This window comes from Scyliorhinus torazame, chromosome 6 (genome assembly GCF_047496885.1).
Source record: "Scyliorhinus torazame isolate Kashiwa2021f chromosome 6, sScyTor2.1, whole genome shotgun sequence".
Lineage (NCBI taxonomy): Eukaryota > Metazoa > Chordata > Chondrichthyes > Carcharhiniformes > Scyliorhinidae > Scyliorhinus > Scyliorhinus torazame.
The window spans coordinates 291,282,095-291,309,605 of record NC_092712.1 but is presented as its reverse complement, the minus strand read 5'-3'; the positions used below and the strand labels follow the sequence as shown (position 1 = coordinate 291,309,605).

Below are 27,511 nucleotides of genomic sequence, written 5' to 3'. Positions count from 1 at the left end.
TCGTCGCTCATGAACGACGAGCCCCTGTCGCTGTGGACATAGCTGTGGAAACCAAACAGGGTGAAGACACTATGCAGGGCTTTGATGACTGTGGGAGTGGTCATATTGGGGCAGGGAATGGCGAACGGAAAACGGGAGAACTCGCCTATGATGTTCAGGAAGTACGTGTTGCGATTATTGGAGGGGAGTGGCCCTTTGAAATCGATACTAAGACGTTCAAAGGGCCGGGACGCCTTTACCAGGTGGGCCTTATCTGGTCGATAGAAGTGCGGTTTACACTCCGCACAGATTTGGCAGTTTCTGGTTACAGCTTTGACCTCCTCAATGGAGTAGGGCAGGTTGCGTGCCTTGATGTAGTGGGCGTGCCGGGTGACCGAGGTCATCGTGGATAGCACGTAATCGGTCATCTTGCGCGCTGGCGCACGTGCCGCGGGACAGGGCATCTGGGGGCTCGTTGAGCTTCCCAGGACGATATACTATATCGTAGTTATAGGTGGAGAGTTCGATCCTCCACCTCAAGATCTTGTCATTCTTGATCTTGCCCCACTGCGTATTGTCAAACATAAAGGCAACCGATCGTTGGTCGGTGATGAGGGTAAACCTCCTACCAGCGAGGAAGTGACTCCAGTGCCGTACGGCTTCCACGATGGCTTGGGCTTCTTTTTCGACTGAGGAGTGTCGAATTTCAGAGCTGGTGAGGTTGCTGGAAAAGAACGCTACCGGTCTGCCTGCTTGGTTGAGAGTGGCGTTGAGAGCGTCCTCTGAGGCATCACTCTCCACCTGGAAGAGGCGGACTCGTCCACCGCTTTGGCGATGTCCGCCTTGATGCAGTTGAAGGCCTGGTGAGCCTCGGCTGCCAGTGGAAAAATGGTGGCCTTAAATAGTGGGCGTGCTTTTTCCGCATACTGGGGGACCTACTGGGCGTAATAGGAGAAAAATCCAAGGCACCTCTTCAGGGCCTTGGGGCAGTGAGGGAGAGGGAATTGGAGGAGGGGGCGCATACAGTCAGGGTCGGGCCCTCGGACCCCGTTTTCCACGACGTAGCCGAGGATGGCTAGCCTGGTTGTGCGGAAAACGCATTTCTACTTGTAGGTGAGGTTGAGTTTTTGGGCGGTTTGGAGAAATCGGTGGAGGTTGGCGTCGTGGTCCTGCTGATCATGGCCGCAGATGGTTACATTGTCCAAGTACGGAAACGTGGCCCGCAGCCCATACTGGTCCACCATTCGGTCCATTGCTTGTTGGAACACCGAAACTCCGTTTGTGACGCCAAAGGGGACCCAGAGGAAATGGAAAAGGCGGCCATCTGCCTCAAACGCCGTGTAGTGATGGTCCTCCGGATGGATTGGGACCTGGTGATATGCAGACTTCAGATCTACCATAGAGAACACGCGGTAGTGCGCAATCTGATTTACCATGTCTGCAATCTGGGGAAGGGGGTACGCATCGAGGTGTGTAAACCGGTTAATGGTCTGGCTGTAATCAACCACCATCCGGAACTTTGCCCCGGTCTTGACGACCACCACCTGAGCTTTTCAGGGGCAATTGCTGGCTTCTATGACCCCTTCCCGCAAGAGACGCTGGACCTCGGACCTAATGAACGTCCTGTCCTGCATGCTATACTGCCTGCTTCTGGTGGCTACTGGCTTACAATTGGTGGTGAGGTTCGCAAAGAGGGGGGGAGGGTCGATTTTTAGGGTCGCGAGGCTGCATATGGTGAGCGGGGGCAGGGGCCCCCCGAATTTAAGAGTTAGGCTCCTGAGGTTGCACTGAAAATCGAGTCCTAAGAGGAGTGGAACGCAGAGGTCTGGGAGCACATATAGTTTAAAATTAGCGTACTCAGCACCCTGGTTCGCTAGGGTTGCAGTAGTTCTCCCTTGGATTTGCACCGAGTGCGACCCAGAGGCAAGGGAGATAGTTTGTTGCGTCGGGAATATTGGGAGCGAACAACGTCTTACCATGTCCGGGTGAATGAAGCTCTCTGTGCTCCCGGAGTTGAAAAGGCAAGGTGTCTCGTACCCGTTTACCCGGACGGCCATAATGGAGCTCCGGAGGTGCTTCGGTCGCGACTGGTCCAGGGTGACCGCGCTGAGCTGGGGGTAGCCGGCGGCGTGATCAGAGGTGCTGGGGCGGCCCCGCGATGGCTGCTGTCCATGCCGTTCGTACATCTCGGGCGGTGTAGCAGATGGCGGCCAAGATGGCGGCCCCCGTTGGTCAAGCGTGGCGGGCGGTGAGGACGATGGCGTCCAAGATGGCGGCCCCCATGGATCGCACGTGGCTGGCCGCGTGGGGGAGGATGGCCAAGATAGCGGCCCCCATGAGTCGCACATGTTGTGCGGAGGTGGAGTCGGCAGACATGCTGCCACTTTGCGGGGTCTGCGGGCCTCTGGGTCTGTGGATCGGGTCTGTGAGTTTGAGTTTTTAGACCTGGCCAGGCAGACTTTGGCAAAGTGTCCTTTTCGCCCGCAGTTACTACAGTTCGCGTTGCGGGCCGGGCATTGCTGTTGGGGGTGTTGGGACTGGCCTCAAAAATAGCAGGGCAGCCCCCCATGATGGGCAGGTGGCCGCGCGGCACAAGCCTGGGGTAGTCTCTGGTCGGGGGTCCACGAGGGGGACGCGTGGTCGGCGGGGAATGCAGTAAGGCTCTGAAACGCAACCACCAGAGATGTAGCTAGTGTTACCGTGTCCTCCAGGTCCTGGGCCCCTTTTTTGAGCAGGCGCTGTCTTACATAGTTCGATTGGACCCCCGCCACGTAAACGTCTCGGCTAGCGAGCTCCATATGCTGAGGGACTGTAATGGCCTGGTAGTTACAGTTGCGCGTGAGGGCTTTGAGGTCGCGTAGGTAGTCATCTAGCGACTCCCCGGGGCGCTGGCGGTGAGTGGTGAAGATGTGTCGCGCATGGATCTCATTCACGGGCCGTACATATATGCGTTCGAGTAGTGCGAGGGCCTCTGTATAGGACGCGGCGCCGTCGAGCTGGACAGAAATACGATGGCTCACCCATGTGTGGAGAAGACTCAGTTTCTGTTCGTCCGTGATGGATGGCGTAGACAACGCGGCGAGATGGGCCTTGAAGCATCGAAGCCGGTGCAAATAAATTTCTCTCGCCTCCGCGGCCTGTTGATCGAGTTCCAGGCTATCAGGTTTGAGGGATGATTCCATAGTAGGATTTTAAGCTGATTAAATTGATGCGACCATCAATTCACTGAGAGACACGTTGAGAAGTAAACCGTGGTTTTAATCAGCTTACAACTGAGCCTGCCTGTGACCGGTACAACAATGAATGCGGCCCCGCAGGTCAGCTGCCTTTATACTTCCTGTAAGGGGTGGAGCCATGGGCGAGCCCGTACATGCCCCGACATATCCCCCTGTGGGTGAAGCCGTACAATGGCCCATAGGTGGAGCCCACAGGGTTAGACACATAACGTAACACAATACAGCAGTAACATGATATCACAGTGCACTGGTGAATTAACAGTAGTTCCATTCACCACAATGCTTATAGGAAACAAGAGAATGAAAGGCTTGCGTTTATGTAGTGATGAGCTTTACCTGCCCCAATGGGGCATGCTTCTTTAGATAGGGCTCTACGCGACTTAGCATCTGAGGTGAGGCGAGCTGATAATTGAGGTTTTCATGTAAAACAGGTTTCAGCAGGTGCCATCTCCTCACTCTGGGGGTGGTGGGCGGGGATCATTTTGTCCAACTAGCTTTGAAATAATTGCTGGGCAGGCATGTGGTTCCTCGAATCTGGCACATGCCCAATATGGTAAGTGCAAATATCAGCTGGGAAATTGGGGTAGAGACTGCAAAGAGGTGCTCCCCTCCCTCTCGGTTGCAAGGGAAATCAGAGCGTAAATTAACTGTAAGAATCCCGACAGTGCAGAAGCAGGCCATTTGGCCCATTCAGTCTACACCAGCCCTCTGAAAGACCACCCCACCTAGGCCCAATCCCCCACCCTAGCCCGGTAACCCCATCTAGGGGTAATTTAGCATGGCCAATCAACCTAACCTGCACATCTTTGGACTGTGGGAGAAAACTGGAGAATCCGGAGAAAACCCACGTAGACACGGGAAGGACGTGCAAACTTCACAGTTGCCCGAGGTCGGAAATGAACCCGGGTTTCCAGCACTGTGAGGCAGCAGTGCTAACCCCTGTGCCACCACGCCACCCTGGTTCTGAACAACTGGTTCTCAGGGACAAGAGAGCATGCTCCTAGGGACTGCCCGGTCCCCCCAAGTCTGACACAGGGAGACAAAAAATCTTTTCTTCATCTTTTGTCTAATATCTCTTCTGTGACTTTGCTACCATGATGAAGGCACTAGATAATTACAAGTTGTTATTGAGGGTAAAATTTATTTAAAATCTCATTGTGTATTTTGCTGCCAAGGCTGGCACTAATTTTCCATCTCTGGTTGTCTTGAGAAAGTGATGGCGGCCACTTTCTTGAACCGCTATGGTCAATGTGGTCATCCTATGTACTGATTTGATGTAATTGAGTGGCTTGCTACTTCAGAAGGCAGTTAAAGCTCAGCTACATTGCAATTGGTCTAGGGTTACAAATAGGCCAGACTCAGTAAAGAGTCCATCCCAAAAAGACATTAGTAAACAAGTTTTGGTTTGATGATACCCAGACGACTGTATGGTCCCGTCTACTGGTTTCTATTTTCATTCTTCTACTTTCAGCTTTTCCCACTTTACCATGCAGCCTTCCAGCTGGCCGATCTCTCTTTGTGTCAACCGTCATTTCTGTATTGGACGGTTGGTCCTACAGCCTGAGGCCCTTCCTGCCATAAACCCTCCTTGTTTATCCGGGCTGGGACTGGCACTGATAACCGCTGGCTTGCTTGCACCAGTGGCCTGGGTTCATTCAAGGTGGTCAGTCCTACTTCTAGCAGCTTTTATTCCTGGATTTTGAAAAAACCTGAATTCGAAATCTGCCATAGTGGTTCGAATTATTATTGAAATCACTTTCAAATGATTAATTTAGGCCTCTGGATTACAAGTCCGGTTACAGTAACATAACCATTGCAAAGAATTGTAAAACTTTGCTTAGCACCTTTTCATAACAGCTAATGAAGTACTCTTGAAGTGTTGTCGCTGTTACAAGGCTTCTCTGAAAGGTTTACTATGCTGACTTTATCTTCAATAGTGGTTTAACAGTAAATCTGTTCTTCTGGGCTGTTACATTTGTCCTTTTGACATGCTGAACATTTACTTTTGGGTTAATGTAAGCTGTGCTGGCTGTTATAGTTGTGGTATAATGATATCAGCTCTGCCCAACAGTGGTTGTACTGTGGGCCTGCCTCCAGACATTCAGGGACGTGTTCATGTTAAAAATTCACGTGCAGTGTTCTAGGGGCCACTGCTCAACTTTGGCAGACTCCAGAAAAGCTACATTTCAGAACTCGTTTTGTGAGTACTGGGTTCTGGAGTATCTTGATAGGATTGTTGCGGAGTCCCTGCTGGAATGCTGGATCCCCCCGCTGCCTAACTTTGCGAGTTAAAGCCCAAATACTAAGAACTACTGTAGATATGTACGAATTTAAAACATTGAAAGTGAAAAATAAAGCAAGGAGGAGACCATTTTTGCCACACAGAGCTGTTGAAAAATATTATCCTGGCTTCCTTATGTTTTTTGTTATATGCAAAGCAAATAACAAGTTTAAAAGGCCAATATCACAAGCTTTCCACTATTTCCTTCCTCTCTTGATCCACCAAAATTGAACTGTTTTCCTGTCATAGTCCCCACGAGGCCCACTGGGAAACCTTAATTGATCTCCCGTAGGGCTCGGGGAGTATGAACATCCCTGGTAGTGGGCGGAGCTTATTAAACTGAGCATAAACCCAGCGCGAGCAGGAACCCGCAGGCCGCTTGTCCCAATGGGAGAAGACCGGCAGAAGGTAAACCTCCTAACAGATTGTGGGGCCGCAATCTTTAGGATTATAAAGAGCCTTACCTACCCAGCTGCTCCAGATTCAAAGTCATTTGATAAGCCAGTTGCATTGGTGTCTGACCATTATGATCCAAAGCCATCAGTTATTATGCAATGGTACCGGTTCAACATGGTTGTGTGAACTTCAGGAGGTTCAGTGACTAATTCTTTTGGCCCGCCTCAGGTAGCTGGTGGAGTACTGTAGGTTCGGGCCATCCCCATCTGAAATGCTGAGGGATTGGCTGCTCTGTGGAATAATTAACATGGAAGCTATTGGCGGAGCCCACATTGAACTTAAAGCGGACCATTGAGTTAGCACTGTCCCGGAGAAAGGAGTACAGGAACCGCAAGGGTCCATGGACTATTGAGTCCATAGTGTGACCTGACGTCCATATCGGACTTCCGCGATATCCCACGGCAGTGCCCAAATGGCCAGGTCACCTCCCAAACGACAAACAAAGGCACAATACCTCAGTCGGGCTCAGTATGTGGGAGCCGCTGCAGTCCAGTAGGATATCTCCCACAAGGATGAGAAGAATTCCGACCGCATTGACAGATTGGTGGAGAGAGAGCTGCGATCAAGTCACCACGATCTAGGGCCTTGCACATGGCTCCACCTGAGGAAGACAACATGATGCATTTAAACTACATCATGACCCCGAAGGTGGCACCAATTCGGGTCACACTGCAGGTGAACAGACACCCACTGGTGGTCACCCCGGCTCTTCAAAAGTGAAGATCCTTGACCGAAGCTACATCTGGAATCAATGGGAACATCAACAGGTTGTGTGTAGTTGTTCAATGTGTCAGGAACTTCAAAACCCTCTACCTGCAGCCACAGTCCACCCCTGAGAATGGCCAGGGAGCCCCTGGATAAGACTCAATGCTGATTTTAACGGACCTTTTATGGGGTCCATGTTTCTTATCATTGTGGGCGCCCATTCCAAATGGCTCGCTATCTACACGATAGCTCTACCACATCAAAGGCCATCATTGAGATGTTGAGGTGCTCATTCACCACTCACGGGATCCCGGAAGTCCTGGAAACCAACAACGGGACACCATTCACAAGTGAAGAGTTCTGAAGATGTACGGAATCGGATACATCAGGAATGCCCTGTAACACCCGCCATCTAATGGCCTGGCTGAATGGGTGATTCAGATATTTAAAAAAAAACAAATGTAGAGTACCCAATTTTTTTTTTTCAATTAAGGGGTAATTGAGGAGAACCACCCTGTTGTTCCCCACTAGTTACATCTTGCCAACCAGAAAAAGACCCATTTTTCCTGATTCTCTGCCTTCTGTCAGTTAGTCAGTCCTCTATCCAAGCTAATAAATTACCCCTAACCCCGCGTGATCTTACCCTGTATATTAACTTTTTGTGCAGCACTTTATTAAATGACTTCTGGAAGTCCAGAAATACTACGTCTACAGGATCCCCATTATCCACTTGGCTTGTTGCATCTTCGAAGAACTTTAGCAAATTAGTCAAACATGATTTACCCTTCATAAAACCATGTATTGCGTTTTGACTTTCTGAATAATTTCTGAATAGTTATTACTTCCTTTTCATGGATTCTAACAATTTTCCAACAACAGATATTAAACTAACTGGTCTATAATTTCCTACTTTTTTCCTCCCTCCCTTTTTGAATAACATAGCATTTTTCCAATCCTCAGGAATATTATAATAATGGATCCACTATCTCCGCTGCCACTTCCTTTAAGACCCTAGGATGTAGGCCATCAGGCCCTGTGGACTTGTCTGCCTTCAATCCCAATAGTTCGTTGAGTACTTTTTCCTTATTGATGATGATTGTTTTAAGTTCCTCCCTTTCTATTATCTTTGCATTACCTGCTACTATTGAAATGGTACTAGTGTCCTGCACCGTGCAAACAGAGGCAATATATTGATTTACCATCTCTGCCATTTCTGTGTTCCCCACTATTAACTCCCCAGTCTCATCCACCAAGGAACCAACATTCACTTTAGCTACTCTCTTCCCTTTTATATACTTATAGAAGCTTTTGATATATATTTTTATATTTTGCTCTAATTTTGTTTCATAATTTACCTTTGCTCTTTTTATTACTTTTTTAGTAACCCTTTATTGATCTTTAAAATCTTCCCAATCATCCAGCCTACCACTGGCTTTTGCAATATGGTATGCCTTCACTTTTGTCTTTACGTTATCTTTAACACCTTTGCTCAGCGATAGATGCTTTTTTCCCCCTCTTACAATCTTCTTCTTCTCTGGAATATATTTTAGTTGGGATAAATTGAATATCTCCTTAAATAACTGCCACTGCTCATCAACGTTCCTCCTGCCCAGTCCACTAGGGCCAAATCTGTCCTCATGCCAATGTAATTATCTTTGTTTAACTGCAGAATGCGAGTGTGGGACTTCAGTTTCTCGCCCTCAACTTGAATTTAAAATTAAAACATGCTATGATCACTCTTCCCTAGAGGATCCTTAACTATGACATCATGAATTAATCCCTCATTATACAATACCAAATCCAGAGTAGCCTGCTCCCCGGTTGGTCCCACAACACATTGCTCCAAGAAACAATCTCTAACACACTCAGTTAGCTATCCCTCAAGGCTACCCTTGCCAATTTGATTAATCCAGTCTTATGTGCATATTAAAATCACCCATGATTATTACTGTACCTTTCTTACAAGCCTCCACTATTTCCTGCTTTATACTGTGTCCACCTGTGCAACTACTGTTTGGGGATCTATAGATTACTCCCACCAGGGACTTCTTTCCTGTGCTATTTCCTTCTTCCCAGACTGATTCCACATCTTGATCTCCAGAGACTAGATAATTTGTCAAACCAGCACTGATCCCTTCCTTTATCAGCAAAGCTACACCACCTCCTTTACCTTTCTGTCTATCCTTCTGAAAAACTGAGTACCCTTGAATATTTAACCCCCGGACCTGGTCTCCTTGTAACCATTCCTCAGTAATCGCCACCAAATCATGCCCGCTTGTCTCTATTTGCGCTGTTCACTTATAAATTTTGTTTGAATGCTTCGAGCGTTCAAACACAAAGTCTTTAAGCTTCTTCTATTATCAAATTTCCCTACTGTTGTCTGATTCCTTGGTACAATATGACATTCACACGTTCTATCCCTTCCTTTTATTTTCTGGTAACAATCCACCTCATCAGTAACCTGCACACCTACCTTCTCCTTTAACACTGATTTTCTAATTTTCCATACAACTGAACCCTCCCCACCTCCCCCAATTCAGTTTAAAGCCCCATCTACAGCACTAGTTACGCAATTCGTCAGGACTCTTGTCCCAGCATGATTCAGGTGAAGACCGTCCCATCCGAACAGCTCCCTCCTTCCCCAGTACTGGTGCCAATGTCCCATGAATTCAAACCCATTTCTCCCGCACCAATCTTTAAGCCATGCATTTACATCTATAATCTTATTGATCCTCTTCCAATTAGCTTGTGGCTCATGTTGTAATTTGTATATTATTACCTTTTTGATTCTGCTTTTTAATTTAGCCTCTAGCTGCTCATATTATTTCAGTAGAACCTCTATTCTTGGGCAGCACAGTAGCACAGTGGTTAGCACTGTTGCTTCACAGCGCCAGGGTCCCAGGTTCGATTCCTGGATGGGTCACTGTCTGTGCGGAGTCTGCATGTTTTCCCTGTGTCTGCGTGGGTTTCCTCCGGGTGCTCCGGTTTCCTCCCACAAGTCCCAAAAGATGTGCTTGTTAGGTGAATTGGACAGTCTGAATTCTCCCTCTGTGTACCCGAACAGGCACCGGAATATGGCGACTAGGGGCTTTTCACAATAACTTCATTGCAAGCCTACTTGTGACAATAAAGATTATCATTATCATCATCATCCTTGTTCTACCTATGTTGTTGGTACCTACGTGGACCATGGCAACTGGATCTTTACCCTCCCACTCCAAGTTCCTCTGCAGCCCAGATGAGATATCCCAAACCCAAGCACCAGGTGGGCAACACGACGTTCAGGACTCTCACCCCTGGTCACCCCTGGTCACCCCTGGTCACCCTTGACTACTGGGAAAATTCAAGGTAGTTAATCTAAGAGATGTGACTGCTTCTTGAAACACAGCACCCAATAAATCTCCCCCTCCCTGATGTGTCGCAGCTTCCGAAGCTCAAACTCCAGCTCATCAACTCTGAGCCGAAGTTCCTCAAACAACCAACGCTTGCTACAGATGTGTTCACTGTGAACTACAATGGGGTCCACCAGCTCCCACATCTTGCAGGTACAACACATCTCTATTTAATTCATGTTTAATTTGTTTTTTTACATTTCCAGCTGGTTTTAAGTCGTTCTAATCTCTAAAATATTTCCACTTCTTATCTTTAATCTGAAAGCAATTTAGAATAGGTAATTCAAATTAGCAGTGACTTACCAGCCAATGAACATATCCTTTTCCTCTGACATCCTTCTTGAATTGTTTTCTTACCAGCCTCTGACATCCTTCTTGAATTGTTTTCAAATTCAGACCGCTCTTTTTAAATCTCCACTCTGAGATCCTGCTCTTTTTAAATCTCCGCTCTGACTCTCAGCTCCCGCTCTTTTTAAATCTCCACTCTGACTCTCAGCTCCCGCACTTTTTAAATCTCCGCTCTGACTCTCAGCTCCCGCTCTTTTTAAATCTCCACTCTGACTCTCAGCTCCCGGACTTTCAAAATCTCCGCTCTGACTCTCAACTCCCGCACTTTTTAAATGTCCGCTCCGACTCTCAGCTCCCGCTCTTTTTAAATCTCCACTCTGACTCTCAGCTCCCGCGCTTTATAAATCTCCGCTCTGACTCTCCGCTCCCGCTCTTTATAAATCTCCGCTCTGACTCTCAACTCCCGCACTTTTTAAATGTCCGCTCCGACTCTCAGCTCCCGCTCTTTTTAAATCTCCACTCTGACTCTCAGCACCCGCGCTTTATAAACCTCCGCTCTGACTCTCCGCTCCCGCTCTTTTTAAATCTCCGCTCTGATTCTCGCTCCCGCTCTTTTTAAATCTCCACTCTGACTCTCAGCTCCCGGACTTTTAAAATCCCCGCTCTGACTCTCAACTCCCGCACTTTTTAAATGTCCGCTCCGACTCTCAGCTCCCGCTCTTTTTAAATCTCCACTCTGACTCTCAGCTCCCGCGCTTTATAAATCTCCGCTCTGACTCTCCGCTCCCGCTCTTTATAAATCTCCGCTCTGACTCTCAACTCCCGCACTTTTTAAATGTCCGCTCCGACTCTCAGCTCCCGCTCTTTTTAAATCTCCACTCTGACTCTCAGCACCCGCGCCTTATAAACCTCCGCCCTGACTCTCCGCTCCCGCTCTTTTTAAATCTCCGCTCTGATTCTCAGCTCCCGCTCTTTGATAATCTCCACTCTGACTCTCAGCTCCCGCACTTTTTAAATCTCCGCTCTGACTCTCAACTCCCGCACTTTTTAAATGACCGCTCCGACTCTCAGCTCCCGCTTTTTAAATCTCCGCTCTGACTATCAGCTCCCGCTCTTTATAAATCTGCGCACTGACTCTATGCTCCCGCTCTTTATAAATCTCCGCTCTGACTCTCAGCTCCCGCTCTTTTTAAATCTCCGCTCCGACTCTCAGTTCCCGCGCTTTATAAATCTCCGCTCTGACTCTCAACTCCCGCACTTTTAAAATCTCCGCTCCGACTCTCATCACCCGCTCTTTTTAAATCTCCACTCTGACTCTCAGCCCCCGCGCTTTATAAATCTCCGCTCCGACTCTCAACTCCCGCTCTTTTTAAATCTCCGCTCTGATTCTCAGCTCCCGCTCTTTTTAAATCTCCGCTCTGATTCTCAGCTCCCACTCTTTTTAAATCTCCGCTCTGACTCTCAGCTCCCGCTCTTTTAAAATCTCCGCTCTGACTCTCAGCTCCCGCTCTTTTTAAATCTCCGCTCTGATTCTCAGCTCCCGCTCTTTTTAAATCTCCGCTCTGACTCTCAGCTCCCGCTCTTTTAAAATCTCCGCTCTGACTCTCAGCTCCCGCTCTTTTTAAATCTCCGCTCTGATTCTCAGCTCCCGCTCTTTTTAAATCTCCGCTCTGACTCTCAGCTCCCGCTCTTTTTAAATCTCCGAATCTGATTCTCAGCTCCCGCTCTTTTTAAATCTCCACTCTGACTCTCAGCCCCCGCGCTTTATAAATCTCCGCTCCGACTCTCAACTCCCGCTCTTTTTAAATCTCCGCTCTGATTCTCAGCTCCTGCTCTTTTTAAATCTCCGCTCTGATTCTCAGCTCCCACTCTTATTAAATCTCCGCTCTGACTCTCAGCTCCCGCTCTTTTAAAATCTCCGCTCTGACTCTCAGCTCCCGCTCTTTTTAAATCTCCGCTCTGATTCTCAGCTCCCGCTCTTTTTAAATCTCCGCTCTGACTCTCAGCTCCCGCTCTTTCAAAATCTCCGCTCTGACTCTCAGCTCCCGCTCCTTATAAATCTCCGCTCTGACTTTCAGCTCCCGCTCTTTATAAATCTGCGCTCTGACTCTCAGCTCCCGCTCTTTATAAATCTCCGCTCTGACTCTCAGCTCCCGCTCTTTCTAAACCATCTTTTTTTTTTGAAAATATTTTGTCGAGGCCTGTATAATTTTCACTATTTTTAAACATCACATTTCAAACAAAAACACAATATAACCAACAACCCCCCCCCACCTTCCCTGGGCACAGACCCCAGCCAACATGGCTTACACAAACAATGCCACCTTCCCCAACCCCCCTCCCCCCGTTGGTTCTCCTATCCTTATTCGTCTCTCCCATGCCTCCCTTCCCCCTCTTTTTCCTCCCTGCTGACAGCTTAATGTTTCTTGAAGAAGTCGATGAACAGCTGCCATCTCTGAGCAAACTCCTGCAACGAACCCCTCAAGGCGAATTTAATTTTTTCAAGTCTGAGAAACCCCAGCATGTCGCCAACCCATATCCCCGACTCTGGGGGCCCCGAGCCCCTCCAACCTAGTGAGATCCAGAAGAGCAGGTGGATGGCCCCCGGTTCCTGCCCCCAGCACTTCTGAGAACAACTGCAAACACATGATTGGTTCCCCATTTCCTTTGTCTGCTTCTCTTATCATCCACACGACCCCATGGACCACAGGGTGGAGGTCAAGCAGCCTGAAATCCAGCTGCTTGAAATAGCAAGTGGCCCTCGGAGAGATCATGAGGCCCGAGGCCCAATGCCAGGCATCCTATTTGGCTATTTGTGCATCATCAGCTGTGAATACCCATCTTCCATCCTGCAGCCTGTTCCCTGAGAATTCTATACAATGCTCCAGTGTTACCATTACTCACAATTGAGAGGGCAGACAAGGCTTTGGTTTAAGGTACCATCTAAAAGGTGGCGCCTCTCGCAGTGCAGCACACAAGAGTACTGCACTGGATTATGTGCACAAATCTCTGGGCCCTTTAAGTATTGAAAAGTGTTCCCATGGTCATGTAGGTAATCACCCAGCCTGGAGTAGGATAGGAGCAGAACTTCTTTTTATAACAAGACATTCACTTTGGGCCCATGCTGCATGGTGGAAGGTGCCCAGGCCCACGGCACCTATTTTAGCGTCTGTCCCCGAGTTGGGTTCCTTGATTGATCTGTCCACACAGTGACTTGGAGTTTGCCAGGTTTTTGAGAGTGACAGTGAAATACCTTTTGGCAAATGGCAAATTGTACAACTAGGGTGGTGGGTAGGGCTTTAAACTAACAGGGGTGGTGGGGAGGGGGGGGGGGGTGAAGGTATATTTAGAAATCCAAAGAAAATGTCAAGGCAGTAGAACAGTGTAGCAATGCAGGTAAAATCACACGAAGTGGAGGAGACAGAGGATTTAACAGTAATTGCGCATCAGCCCATGCAGGGAATAGGACTAATTTAAAAAAATGAAATTAAAGGTTCTTTATCTGAATGCACTCATTCACAGTATGAATGAGTGGCATAATTAGAGATGAATGGTTTGGATCTAATTGCCATTACAGAGGTGGTTACATGATAACCAAGACCAGGAAATAAATATTGCAGGATACACAATGGGCAAGATTTTCCGACCATTCCTGCTGGCGCAATCTTCATGTTCATGACTTCACAGTAAGTTGCATACCATAAAATAGAGAGTAACCTAGATGCAAAAATGATTGAAGGAATTAAGGACATTAGGGGAGGCAGTGGCGCAGTGGTATTGTCACTGGACTAGTACTCCAGATAGCCAGAGTAAGGCTCTGGGGACCCGGGTTCGATCCTGCCATATGGTGAAATTTGAATTGAATATTTAAAAAATCTGGAATTAAAATGATGACCATGAAACCATTGTCGATTGTCGTAAAAGCCCATCTAGTTCACTAATGTCCTTTAGGGAAGGAAATCTGCCATCCTTACCTGGTCTGGCCTACATGTGACTCCAGACCCACGGTAATGTGATTGACTCTTAAAAAATACCACTCGGCTCGAGGCCAATTAGGGATGGGCAACAAATGCTGGCCTAGCCTGCACTGCCCACGTCCCTTGAAAGAATAAAGAAAAGAAAATCATCAAAGGAAAAAGTACTGAAGGAACGCAAGGGTCTATAATTGGACAAATCCCCAGGCCAACATCCTAGGGGTCTGAAAATGAAAGCTCTGCTTTATTGTCTTGAGAACAGCATCTTTATGTGCCTGCAAGATTGACATGCAATCCACATTTCAAAGCAATGGTACTCCTAATGTGATCGACCTGTAACATCTGGCTAGGGAATCTCCACACAGATTAACTTAATCAATATTTTGCATATTCCTTCTACGGGGTTCCGTTCAGAAAAGAAGCTGCCAAGAGTTTTGTACCTGTTATTCTATGACTGTTTGGTGACTGGAAGCTGTGGCCTGGTGTCAGCCCCAGTGCTGTGAGGAGGTGCCTATCAGATTCCATGCCCTCTCTGTCATCACTGATGTAATAGCAATGCAGTCAGATGGAAATACCATCGGACAGACTGACATTGCTGATATAAACCAAGAGAAAGCATCTGAATGCAATTATATGACTTGGGTTGAGTGGAAAAGGTCTTCCCCACATCTGAAGGTCAGAATAACAGCTGATTCTACTGGAAAGAAAGAACTCCGTTTTATGTAGCAACTTATCTACTCTCTTTGAAATAAGCTGCATGCTGTTCCTATCTGTCAAAGTGATGGCTGTCCTGGCAAATGCACTCAACATATCTGTCATTCACTTCCTGCACATACCACTTAAACAAAAATAAATCATCAGTAACTTAGATCAGTGCCGTTACAGAAATACAAGTACCTTCCACAGGAATAGCAGGTGATTTTTGTTTTCAGGAATTCATTACTGAAATATCTCACGCTATCAACTGCTCTCTGGAGCACTATAAATAAGGATTGCAGATGGCTTGCAATGAACTGGAGCAATAAGATACTCATGGATCATGTCCAATCCCTAATTTTAGTGTCAAGGAAACAAGCAAGTGTCAAGGAAGAAAGGGCCTGAGCACAGGCTATTACTTTCATTTGCTGAATTCTAGCTTTATACTGTTCATCAATTGAATACGTTGATCTTTCTTGCCAATATCTAGAAGTCAGGATTTCTTTAGTTTAGATTTAGATTTATTGTCACGTGTACCGAGGTACAGTCAAAAGTATTGTTCTGCGGGAGGTGTAGGCAGATGGGGGGCGGGTTCAGGTGATGGACTGGGCTGTGTTCATGACTCTCTGTGGTTTCTTACAGTCTTGGGAGTCTGTATCTTCCAAACTCTACCTGAACACGATACTGCCTTAGAAATTGGTTATTTGCTATTTGATGCACAACCCATGGCACACATGCAGCATGTACCACAAATATGAGGCTCAATATCACCTTAAAATTGGACCTCGAGCCTCATTAATATTACTTGGATGAGATGTTGATGCCCGTTGTATCGCTACAGGCAGGTCCCCCGATCTTACACAGCTGAATCTTGAATCTGAATAGTGGGGCCTCAACCAGGCACAAATGGCCTGGTCACTATCACATTGCTGTCGGTGGGAGTTTGGCATGTGCCAATTTGCTTCTCGGTTTCCTACATTACAGCACTGACTACACTTTGAAGCCCAGATAGGCACTATATAAATGCAAGCTCTTTCTTTCTAGTCTCTCCTGTCAATGCATATCCTCTAATTTGCCCTGGTGAAGGTACTGTATAAATGTGCATTGTTGCAGTCCAATCAGGAGATCCATGAGTAAAAATAGTTTTGTTGCTCTATTTATTTATCTCGGTGAACCACAAGCCTTCCCTTATATCGATCAAATGACCACATAACCAGTTAGTTAGTTAGTTCAAAAGCTGGTTTATTTACATACACAAGAGTTATCTCAACATGAAAACACAATATCTACTACGGGTTAAACTACACCTATCAGCTACAATAACTTATACTTAACTTCAGGGTGACCGGCACTGTGCAAATGGATAAAGGCCTTTATCTGGATTTCACTTGGCTGGTTCAAAGAAAGTGGCTCAGTCTCTGCTGGGCTCATCCGTCAGGTAGCGATCGCTGGTCTTGAACTTAGCTGGCTGTTCCTGCTACAATTGGGTAGGCACAGGCCGGATCCAAGAGAGACAGAACACATGGCTGTGTCCTCTTTTATCCCCCTGGAATTTCGTGCTCTTTGGGGCGGTCCTTAACCTTGGACCCAATAGTTCGACATGGCTCTGATCACTCTCTTCGATTTTGGCCAATAAAGGGGCAGGTGCCTTGGTAGCTGGGCGGGTCCTTAGCGGTCATTGACCTTGGCAGTTGTGCTTTCTGAGTAAGGGGAGGGGCGCCGATCAGTGTGGCTGCACCGGTTGCTTGATTGGAGTTCTATTGTCCTGGGAAAATGGGCCATTAAAATGTAAACGAGCGGGGGTTTCGGTCAGGTCTGGTTACCTGTGTTTTAGATACACATAGGCTATATATCTCTCTGAGTCCTGGTTTGGCCATAATTCCCATGGTCCTTTGCAGGTGGCCATCTTAGACGGCTACAGTTTCTCCTAATTCTTTCTAGAATTTTACATGTTATTTCCTGCCCCTCATCAAGTCGTGTTATGGAATGTTTTGCATCCGATAGTGAGGGCAGACAGCGCCTCGGTTTGGCATCTCATCCAAGAATCTCCGAAGTGCACAGCAATCCCTCCGTGACCATTGGCTCTAGATTATTTGGATAACGAACGGAAGTCTTGCATTTACATAGCACTGTACATGACCACTGGATATTTCAAACCACTTTTAAAGAAGAAATACTTGCATTTCTAATGTTCATGACCACTGCCAGCAAAGTACTTCAGCTTTTGAAGTGTAGTCACTTTTGGTAACACAGGAAACCTCGCAGCTAATTTGCACTCAGCAAGCTTCCTCATGCAGCAATGTAACAATGACCAGATAGTCTGTTTTTTCAGAGATAGATGTTAGCCAGGGCACCGGGGAACTCTCACCTGTCCTTCTTTGAAATAGTGCCAGGTATCTTTTACATCCGGCAAAGCAAGGGGTGGGGTGTGTGGATGGTGCCTCGGGTAAACATCGCATGTGTAAGACAGCACCGCCAGCAATTCAATATTCCTCTCTCTCTGTACAGCATTGGAGTATCAGACTCGATTTTTGTCAAGCTCGAGCCTTGGAACGGGACTTAAACAGATTCAGAGGTAAGTGTGCGACCAACTGAGCCTTGGCTGGCACACAATTTGCAGCCAATGAAGTACTTTTTAGAGCTTAGTCACTGTTGCAATGCAGGAAATGTGCTTGAATACAGAGGAACTTGGGCTCAAGGTCAGGAGTTGTCTCAGTGGGCTCCGGCTACTGCAGATGGTTCAAAGTAGTTTCACAAAGGTAGTTTCTATGAGACTTTTTAAGGCAAATAGGGAAGTAGGAGGGCACAGAGATATAGGGGCAGATCAAAAGCAGAACTGTGAAAGAAATAGTAGTTGTCGTGTTGGGTGCTCTGCTACACAGACGAACCAACATGGTTGCGGAAGGTACAACTCAGTTTTATTACTTGCAGTATTAACATTTGTAAACTGGTTACTGTGGTTCGTTCACTACCCTCTAACGTGTGGACCCAGCCCTAACACTATCTTGGAGAGGCACTCAGCACATGGTGAATGTCTGAGAGGCTTGCTGTGAGCTCTGTGACCTGAGCTGTCTCCTGCTGGAATGAACCGGAAGTGTCGTGATCCCCGTTTTATAGTGTGTCTGCTCATGCTTGTGATTGGCTGTGATGTTGCGTGTGTATTGATTGGTCCATTGATCTGTCCATCAGTGCATATGTGTGTTTGCACCATGATGTTTATCTGAATATCATGAAAGTAGTGTTAGCGGCCGCATGTTTTCGGGCATTTGAGGAATTTGAAGATGGATGTGGCCATTTTGCAAGAGACACATCTGAAGATTGGGGACCAGACAAGGCTAAGGAAAAGGTGGGGGGGGGGGGGCAAGTTTTCCATTCGGGGTTGGATATGAAGATGCGTAAGGTGGCGGTGCTGGTCAATAAACGGATGCCATTTGAGGTGGGGGATATTGTAGTGGATGTTGTGTTGGGTGCTCTGGATCGGTGGAACACATACAGGTCACCAACACTTGAAATAGTGCAACACTATTTTATTGAATCATTAAATGTTGTAACATACTCTGACTGTGGGTTAACATGATACTAGCTTTAACTAAAGACTTTTGCCTTGTCCTAACCAGTCGATGCACTCAGCACATGGTGAATGTCTGTGCTGCAGGCTGTGAGCTCTGTCCTCCTAGCTAGCTGCAGCTCGAATGAGCGGGAACTCTGATGCCCCATGTCTTTATAGTGCGTGTGCTCTAACTGGTGATTGGCTGCGGTGTTGTGTGTGTTGATTGGTCCCACTGTGTGTCCATCAGTGTGTGTCTGCACAATGATATACTGGTGTATATTATGACATCCCCCCTTTTATAAAAGAATGTACCTGTGTGGCAATAAATAGTGTATGGTGAGAATGTCCCTGACTACGTGTGTGCAAAAAATTTACAGGACTATGTACATGAGAACTAAGCTATTTACCTGGGAAGGCACCTGATGCAGAAAAACAGTATGTCACAAGAATAACGAGATGAACACTATATACAAACCATGTAAACAATCGAACGGAAGAACAGAACAAATCAGAACGTCCATAAGTCCACAAAGTTCACAAATTAAGTCTCTGAGGCGGGCGACGAATTCTGGTTGACCACCTCAAAGGGTGTGTCGGGAGCCGCCGGCTGAGGAGCGGGCTGGACTGCGTCAGAGTGAGGAGGACGCAGAGTGACTGGGATCTCTGCATAGTCCATGGCAGCGTCAGCAGGAGGGCGAGGCGACAGTGGAGGATCACATAGCGAGCGCGGAACGAGACGAAGGGTGCGTCGATTGCGGCGTAGAATGGAGCCATCCGGTAGACGAACCAGGAACGAGCGGGGGGCCACTTGCCGAAGGACCACAGAGGCTGCAGGCCAGCCACCATCCGGAAGATGGATGCGGACGTTGTCATCTGGAGACAGAGCAGAGAGATCAGCTGCACGGGAGTCATGAGCTGCCTTGTGCTGTGCACGAGACAGCTGCATCCGTCGAAGGACCGGTACATGGTCGAGGTCTGGGACATGAATGGAGACAGGCCAGTGGACAGTGGGGCGGAGCGATAGGCCAGAAGGCGAGGTAGAAATCGGACCCAGCATCAGCAGCCTTGCAGAGGAGCCGTTTAACTATGTGGACGCCCTTCTCCGCTTTGCCGTTGGATTGGGGGTACAGGGGACTGGATGTCACATGTGCAAAATTGTACCGCCTGGCAAAGTTGGCCCATTCCTGGCTTACGAAGCAGGGGCCATTGTCCGACATAACCGTGAGGGGGATGCCGTGTCGAGCAAAGGTGTCCTTACAGGCACGGATGACTGCAGACGATGTGATGTCGTGCAACTGTATCACCTCCGGGTAATTTGAAAAGTAGTTCACAATCAGGACATAGTCTCTACCCAGCGCGTGGAACAGGTCGATGCCCACCTTGGTCCAAGGTGACGTGACCAACTCATGGGACTGCAGGGTCTCAATTGGTTGGGCCGGCTGGAAGCCCTGACAAGTGGGGCAGTTGAGCACTGTGTTGGCTATGTCGTCGTTAATGCCGGACCAGTACACTGCCTCTCGGGCCCGTCGGCAGCACTTTTCCACGCCAAGGTGGCCCTCGTGTAGCTGTTCCAGGACGAGCTGGCGTATGCTATGCGGGATGACTATGCGGTCCAGTTTCAGAAGAGCCCCGTCTACTACCGCCAGATCATCTCTGACATTATAGAACTGAGGGCATTGGCCCTTGTGCCACCCGTCTGTTAGGTGGCACATGACACGCTGTAGCAAAGGGTCAGCCGCTGTCTTGAGGCGAATTTGTACGAGGTGTTCATCCGTGGCAGGTAGATTGGAGGCCACGAAGGCCACACGGGCGTCAACCTGGCAGACGAATCCCGCTGGGTCACACAGAGTGCTGACAGCCCTGGAGAGAGCGTCGGTAATGATGAGGTCTTTGCCTGCGGTGTATACCAGCTGGAAGTCATATCACCGGAGCTTGAGAAGAATACGCTGGAAGCGAGGCGTCATGTCGTTCAAGTCTTTCTGTATTATATTGACCAGCGGGCGATGGTCGGTCTCGACGGTGAGTTGAGGAAGTCCGTACACATAATCATGAAACTTAACCACACCGGTCAGAAGGCCCAGGCACTCCTTTTCTATCTGCGCGTAGCGTTGTTCCGTGGGGGTCATGGCGCGTGACGCATATGCAACGGGGGCCCATGATGAGGCCTCATCGCGTTGCAGGAGCACTGCCCCAATGCCGGATTGGCTGGCATCGGTCGAAATTTTGGTCTCTTTTGCTGGATCAAAGAAAGCTAAGACCTGGGCCGTGGTGAGTTTGGTTTTGAGTTCTCTCCATTCGCGCTCGTGGGCAGGGAGCCATTGGAAGTCTGTGATCTTCCTGACCAGGTTCCTGAGAGCCGTGGTATGAGAGGCGAGGTTAGGGATGAACTTCCCTAAAAAGTTGACCATGCCCAGAAATCGGAGGACTGCCTTCTTGTCCTCTGGCGGTTTCATGGCTGTGATAGCAGCCACCTTGTCCGCATCCAGCCGCACACCTAACTGGGAGATGTGGTCCCCGAGGAACTTGAGTTCCGTCTGACCAAAAGAGCATTTGGCCCTGTTGTGGCGTAGGCCCTGCTTACGTATGCGTTTGAAGACGTGCTGGAGGCGACTGACATGCTCCTGCGGGGTGGTGGACCAAATGATTATGTCGTCGACATAGACACGAACACCCTCAATGCCTTCCATCATTTGTTCCATGATCCTATGGCACACTTCTGAAGCAGATATGATCCCAAATGGCATCCTGTTGTAACAATATCTGCCAAAGAGGGTATTGAATGTACACAGTTTCCTGCTGGATTTGTCGAGCTGGATTTGCCAGAATCCTTTTGAGGCGTCGAGTTTGGTGAAGAGCTTGGTGCGAGCCATCTCACATGTGAGCTCTTCGCGTTTGGGAATTGGATAATGCTCCCTCATAATATTGCGATTTACATCCTTGGGAAGGCTTTTTCACACATACCATGGAACTGACCCAGTCGGTTGGTTCCGTGACTCTGGAGATCACTCCTTGGGCTAAATCGCTGGCTTTGAAAGCAGACCATGCAGGCCAGCAGCACGGTTCAATTCCCGTACCAGCCTCCCCGAACAGGCGCCGAAATATGGCGACAAGGGGCTTTTCACAGTAACTTCATTTGAAGCCTACTTGTGACACTAAGCGATTTTCATTTCATTTCATTGGTTCTGGAGGTCCTGCAGCTGCTGCTTGAGCCGGTCCTCAAGGGGTGCTGGGGCCCTGCGAGGTGCGTGCACTACAGGCGTGGCATTCTGTTTCAATAAGATCTTGTAGGTATATGGGAGCGTGCCCATGCCTTCGAAGACGTCGTGCTGGTCGATGATGGCGTTGACTTGCACCCTGAAGTCAGTATTCTGAAAGGCAGACGTGTCATCAGGAGAGAGAGAGTGAACTCTCTGAACCAGGTTCAACAGCTTGCATGCCTGCGCGCCAAGCAGGGAGGCTTTCGAGGAGCCCACGATTTCAAAAGGATGGATGGCTTTGCGTGACCTGTGCGTCACTTCAAGTTGGCACGAGCCACTAGCAACAATTACATTGCCATTGTAATCCAATCGCTGGCAGCCTGATGGAAGGATGGCTGACTTGACACAAAGGCTTTGGAAGTCAGACCGCGCAATGAGATTGGCGGAGGCACCAGTGTCCAGGCAGAATTGTATTTGGGACCGGTTGACCGTCAGGGTGGCACACCACTCATCGTCTGGATCGATGCTGTATATCGACAGCGGCTGGTGTCTTTGCTTCGGGGACAGCCTGTTTTTAGTCACAATACCGACTCGAAAAGGTGCCTTTGGGTCCTCGGTGTCACTGCTGTGTGGGAGGTCTGCATCGGACTCGGTGACCGTGGGTTGAATTGCCCGGACATTCCTGCGAGGCTGGCTGAAGCGATATGAATTGGCAGGCTGAGCTGCTCGGCAGAAGGCAGCATAGTGGCCAAGTCTGCCACATCTTAGGCATTGTTGAGATTTGGCAGGGCATTGTCGTATTAAATGGGTGGAGCCACAGTTGCCGCACGTTGTAGCGTTAGCACGTTCGCTGTGCCACCGCGCATGCGCGGTGCGGTCGTGCGTGATGTGCGCCTGCGCATTATGTTCTTCGCCGTCCCCTCGCTTGGTGCGCACAAGCGCGGGAGTCCGCGAAAAGCGCGCAAAATGGCCGCCCTCATCCAGGCTGAGGCCCTGGAGTTGCTCAATCGCTTGTACCCATTCCGCCTCGTGGGGACCTTGCCACGCCATTTCAGCCGCTTGGATGTGGGAATACCGACTTGTGGCATTTTTGTGTAAGACACAGGTCTCAATGGCGATCGCTAGGGTGAGCTGCTTTACTTTGAGGAGCTGTTGTTGTATGGGGTCCGACTGAACGCAGAAAACGATCTGGTCGCGTATCATGGAGTCGGAGGTGGGCCCGTAGCTGCAAGACTGCGCAAGGATGCGGCGGTGTGTGAGAAAGGATTGGAAAGGTTCATCCTTCCCCTGCAAACGCTGTTGGAACATGTAGTGCTCAAAACTTTCATTCACCTCTACGCTGCAGTGAGTGTCAAACTTGAGGAGGACCGTCTTGAACTTTGTATTATCTTCATCATCCGCAAAGATGAGAGAATTGAAAATGTGGATGGCATGGTCTCCGGCCGTGGATAGGAGGAGAGCAATCTTCCTGGTATTCGAGGTGTCCTCCCTGTCTGTGGCCTCAAGGAAGAGCTGGAAACGCTGTTTGAATATCTTCCCGTTGGCCCCTAGGTTGCCGGCGATGTGGAGCGGCGGCGACGGGCTGATGTTGTCCATGGTGCAGGATGACGGAATGCTGGCGGAAGGCAAATCACTTGCAGGTAGGTCTAAGAAGTGCTAATATCCCTCAACTCCTGGTATGATGTTGTGTTGGGTGTTCTGGATCCGTGGAACACATACAGGGCACCAACACTTGAAATAGTGCAACACTATTTTATTGAATCATTAACTGTTGTTTACATACTCTGACTGTGGGTTAACACGATACTAGCTTTAACTAAAGACCTTTGCCTTGTCCTAACCAGTCGATGCACTCAGCACATGATGAATGTCTGTGCTGCAGGCTGTGAGCTCTGTCCTCCTAGCTAGCTGCAGCTCGAATGAGCGAGAACTCTGATGCCCCCTGTCTTTTTGGTGCGTGTGCTCTAACTGGTGATTGGCTGCGGTGTTGTGTGTGTTGATTGGTCCCACTGTGTGTCCATCAGTGTGTGTCTGCACCATGATGTACTGGTGTATATTGTGACAGTGGATTCAGGGGATGGTTTGTGATGGTAAGCGGGAAATTGGAGGGGATGCTAGTGGTCCTAGTTAATGTTTATGCCCCAAATTGGAACTCTGTGCAGTTTATGAGCAAGTATTGATGAAGATCCCCTTCCTGGACTTGCACCGGTTCATTATTGAGCGGGGGGAGGGGTCATTGACCCGGGATGGACCGGTCGAGTTTGAGATTGGGGAGGGAGTCAGTGGTGGTGGAGGTGCTGAAGGGGTTTATGGAGCGCAAGGGGGGAGTGGACCCATGGAAGTTTGGGCCGCATTGAGTGGAGTTGTGAATGGATTGGGGCAGGCTCAGCGCCCACAGTAGAGGTTGGATGTGGGCCTGCTAGCAGAGGAGGAGGTGTGTGAGCGGGTGAGGGCTGCCATCTGGGGGTATGTGGAGGTAAAGGATACAGGTGAGGTCTCGGCCGACACGCAATGGGAGGCATTCGATGCAGTGGTCAGGGGGAAGTTTATATCAATTCGGGTTCACAGGGAGAAGGTAGTACCAGGCGGAGATGTAAAGATTGGTGGACGAGATTATGTGGGTGGACGGAAGGTACGCAGTGGCCCCGGGGGCGGGATTGTTGAAGGAGAGTCAGACAGCCCAGATGGAGTAGGTTTGGTGCCCACAAGGAAGGGGCAGTGTATGAGTACGGGGAGAAGGGTAGCAGGATGCTGGCCCACCAGCTCAGGAAGCAGGAGGCGGTGAGGGAGATTGGCAGGGTGAAGAACAGCAAGGGTGGAGTGGTATTGGATCTGGTGGCGGTGAATGGGGTGTTTGAGGAATTATATAGGAGGCTTTATGAATCGGAACCCCTGGTTGAGGGGGAGGGAATGTGAGATTCTTTGGACAGTCCCCAGGGTGGAGGTGGGTCTGGTAGAGAGGCTGGGAGCGCCCATCGGATTGATGGAGGTGCTGGAGGGTATGGAGGCAATGTAGGCAGGGAAGGCCCCAGGCCCGGACGGTTTCCCAGTAGAGTTTTATAAAATGTTTTTGGGTGACCTGGGGCCCCTCCTGGTGAGGCATTTAATGAGGCAAGGGAGAAGGTTGAACTCCCCCTGATGTTGGCGCAGGCCTCAATATCTCTGATCCTGAAGAGGAACAAGGACCCGGAGCATTATGGGTCCTACCGTCCAATATCTCTGTTGAATGTAGATGCCAAGTTGCTGGCTAAGATTCTGGCCTCGCGGATTGAGGATTGTGTGCCAGAGGTGATGGGGGCGGATTCGTCAAAGGGAGGCACATGTCGGCCGATATTAGGCGCCTATTAAATGTCATAATGATGTCCCCGGAGGGACGAAATGTGGAGGTGGCGGTCGCAATGGGCGCGGAGAAGGCCTTTGATCGGATAGAGTGGGGGTATTTGTGGGAGATATTGGGGCGGTTCGGGTTTGGGCAGAGATTTGTGGATTGGATTTGATTGTCATATACTGGCCGCCGGTGGCCGTGTCAGAACGAATCGTGTGAGTTTGGGGTATTTTAGGTCAGTGTTCTTCAAACGTTTGTTCCGGGGACCCATTTTTACCAACCAGCCAACCTTCGGGACCCAACCTAGCTGACCTTGGCGACCCACGCCGGCCGACCTGCGCGGCCCACCATTTTCTCTTACCTTGTTTGCTGCTGACAAAAATGGAGGAAATGGTTTTGGGTCCCTTTGACCCTCGTACACGCTCGTCCAATGGAACCTGTTGGATGAAGGAGAAGCCTTCTGGTGTCGGAAAGTATGGAATCTCCATCTGTCCAAAGTTCTGCATTTTTTTCCTGTAAAATTTTAACAAATAAAACCCCCCAAACTGTTAAAAAAAATGAATAAATTAAATGAACAAAATAAAAATTAAATGAATAAAATAAATGAATAAAAGGAATAAAACCCCCCAGAACCTGTAAAACAAATGCTGCGACCGTTTTCTAAAAAAAAACAGCCGCACTGCGCATGCGTTCCTGATCATCGGCGTGCATGCACATAGTTTTGCGCATGCGCACCGATGATCTGGCACGCATGTGCAGTGCGGCTGCGTTTTTTTGACATGTTCGCGGCCATTTTGAAGGCCGCTTGAAGCGGCATTATTGTGCAATCGGGAGCACCACGACAGACTGCTCTGCGACCCACCCGACACCCGCACACGACCCACCCGTGGGTCGCGCCCCCGAGTTTGGCAATGCCTGTTTTACGTTGTACTAGGGGATAAGGAAGGGATGCCCACTCTCTCCGTAGCTTTTCGCCTTGACGATAGAGCCACTGGCGATGGCGTTTAGAGCATCTAGGGGCTGGAAAGGAATTGTGCAGGGGGTGGAGGGGACGGGGGGACGGGGGGGAATAGGGTGTCCCTATTTGCGGACGACCTGTTGTTGTATATATCGGACCTGTTGGAAAGCGTAGGGGCTATTATGAACATTGTGGTGAAATTCGGCAGTCTTTTGGGGTACAAATTAAACATGGGAAAGAGTGAGGTCTTTCCAATTCAGGTTAGGGAGCAGGAGAAGAGGCTGGGCAAGTTGCCATTTAAGGTGGTGAGGGCGAGCTTTAGGTAGCTGGGTATTCAGGTGGCACGGGGTTGGATGCAATTGCACAAGTTGAATCTGGCTCGAATGGTGGAGCAAATGAAGGGCGAATTTAAAAGGTAGGATGTGCTTCCGTTGTCATTGGTGGGGCACGTGCATTCCGTAAAGATGACTGTACTCCTGAGGTTCTTGTTTGCATTCCAGACCTACCGATTTTTATCCCCAAAGCCTTTTTCAAGAAGGTTAACTCGTTGATATTGGGATTTGTGTGGGTGGAGAAGGCCCCTCGAGTAAACAAGGCACTGTTGGAGCGGGGACGAGGGGTGGGGGGGGGGGGGGGGGCTGGTTGGCCATGCCAAATTTAATAATTATTATAAGGCGGAAAATATAGCCATGGTAGGAAAGTGTGTAGTGGGGGAGGGGTTGGGTTGGGAGCGGACGGAGGCAGCCACGTATAAGAGTACTAGCTTGGGAGCGTTGTTGACGCTGCCTCTGCTGTTCTCGCCGGCCAGGCACTCCACAAGTCCGGTAGTCGTGGCGGCCCTGAAGGTGCGGGGACAGTGGCGACAGCACCTGAGGCTCGAAGGGACCTCGGTTTGGGCTCTGATCTGTGAAAATCATAGGTTTGCTCCGGGGGGAATGGACAGGGGGTTTCAGGGTTGGCGGCGGGTGGGGATTGAGCCGTTTGGAGATTTGTTCGTGGAGAGCAGCTTCCCGAGTTTGGAAGGACTGGTTGAGGAGTATGAGTTGCCCAGCGGAAGCGGGTTCCAATCTTACTACGTGAGAAAGCAGGTGCCGTCCTTTTGTGATCTGCTGCCCCCGGTGTTGTCGAGAACAGGGATTGGAGAGGGCAGGGTGTCAGAGATTATATAAGGAAGTGATGGACTGGGAGGGCGCTCCGATAGGAGTAGTTAAGCGAAAGTGGGAGTAGGAGCTGGAGGGCGAGCTGGAGGCTGGGTCATGGAGGAAGCTTTGAGGAGGGTGAATGGGTCCTCCTCGTGCGCCAGGCTGAGTCTCATTCAATTTAAGGTAGTCCATATGGCGCATATGACGGTGGCTAGAATGAATAGGTTCTTTGAGGGGGTGGAGGATAGGTGTGGGCAGTGTGCGGGCGAGGGGGGGTGCACACGTTTTGGGCCTGCCCGAAGTTGCAGGGAATTTGGCGGGAGTTCGCGGGT

At 49.1% G+C, this 27,511-nt stretch overlaps 1 protein-coding gene across 3 annotated transcripts in view; it reads left to right on the top strand.

The window, feature by feature from the left end:
* Nucleotides 1–27,511, top strand: part of nod1 (nucleotide-binding oligomerization domain containing 1) — a 134,836-nt gene that overhangs the window by 2,722 nt on the left and 104,603 nt on the right. The window contains exon 2 of one of the 3 annotated variants that reach the window (XM_072509828.1): nt 17,516–17,582. The exons of the other annotated variants lie outside the window; for them this stretch is intronic. The gene's annotated coding sequence lies outside the window, so the exon portion shown is untranslated. The remainder of the gene's footprint in view (nt 1–17,515; nt 17,583–27,511) is intronic. 3 annotated transcript variants of the gene reach the window in all.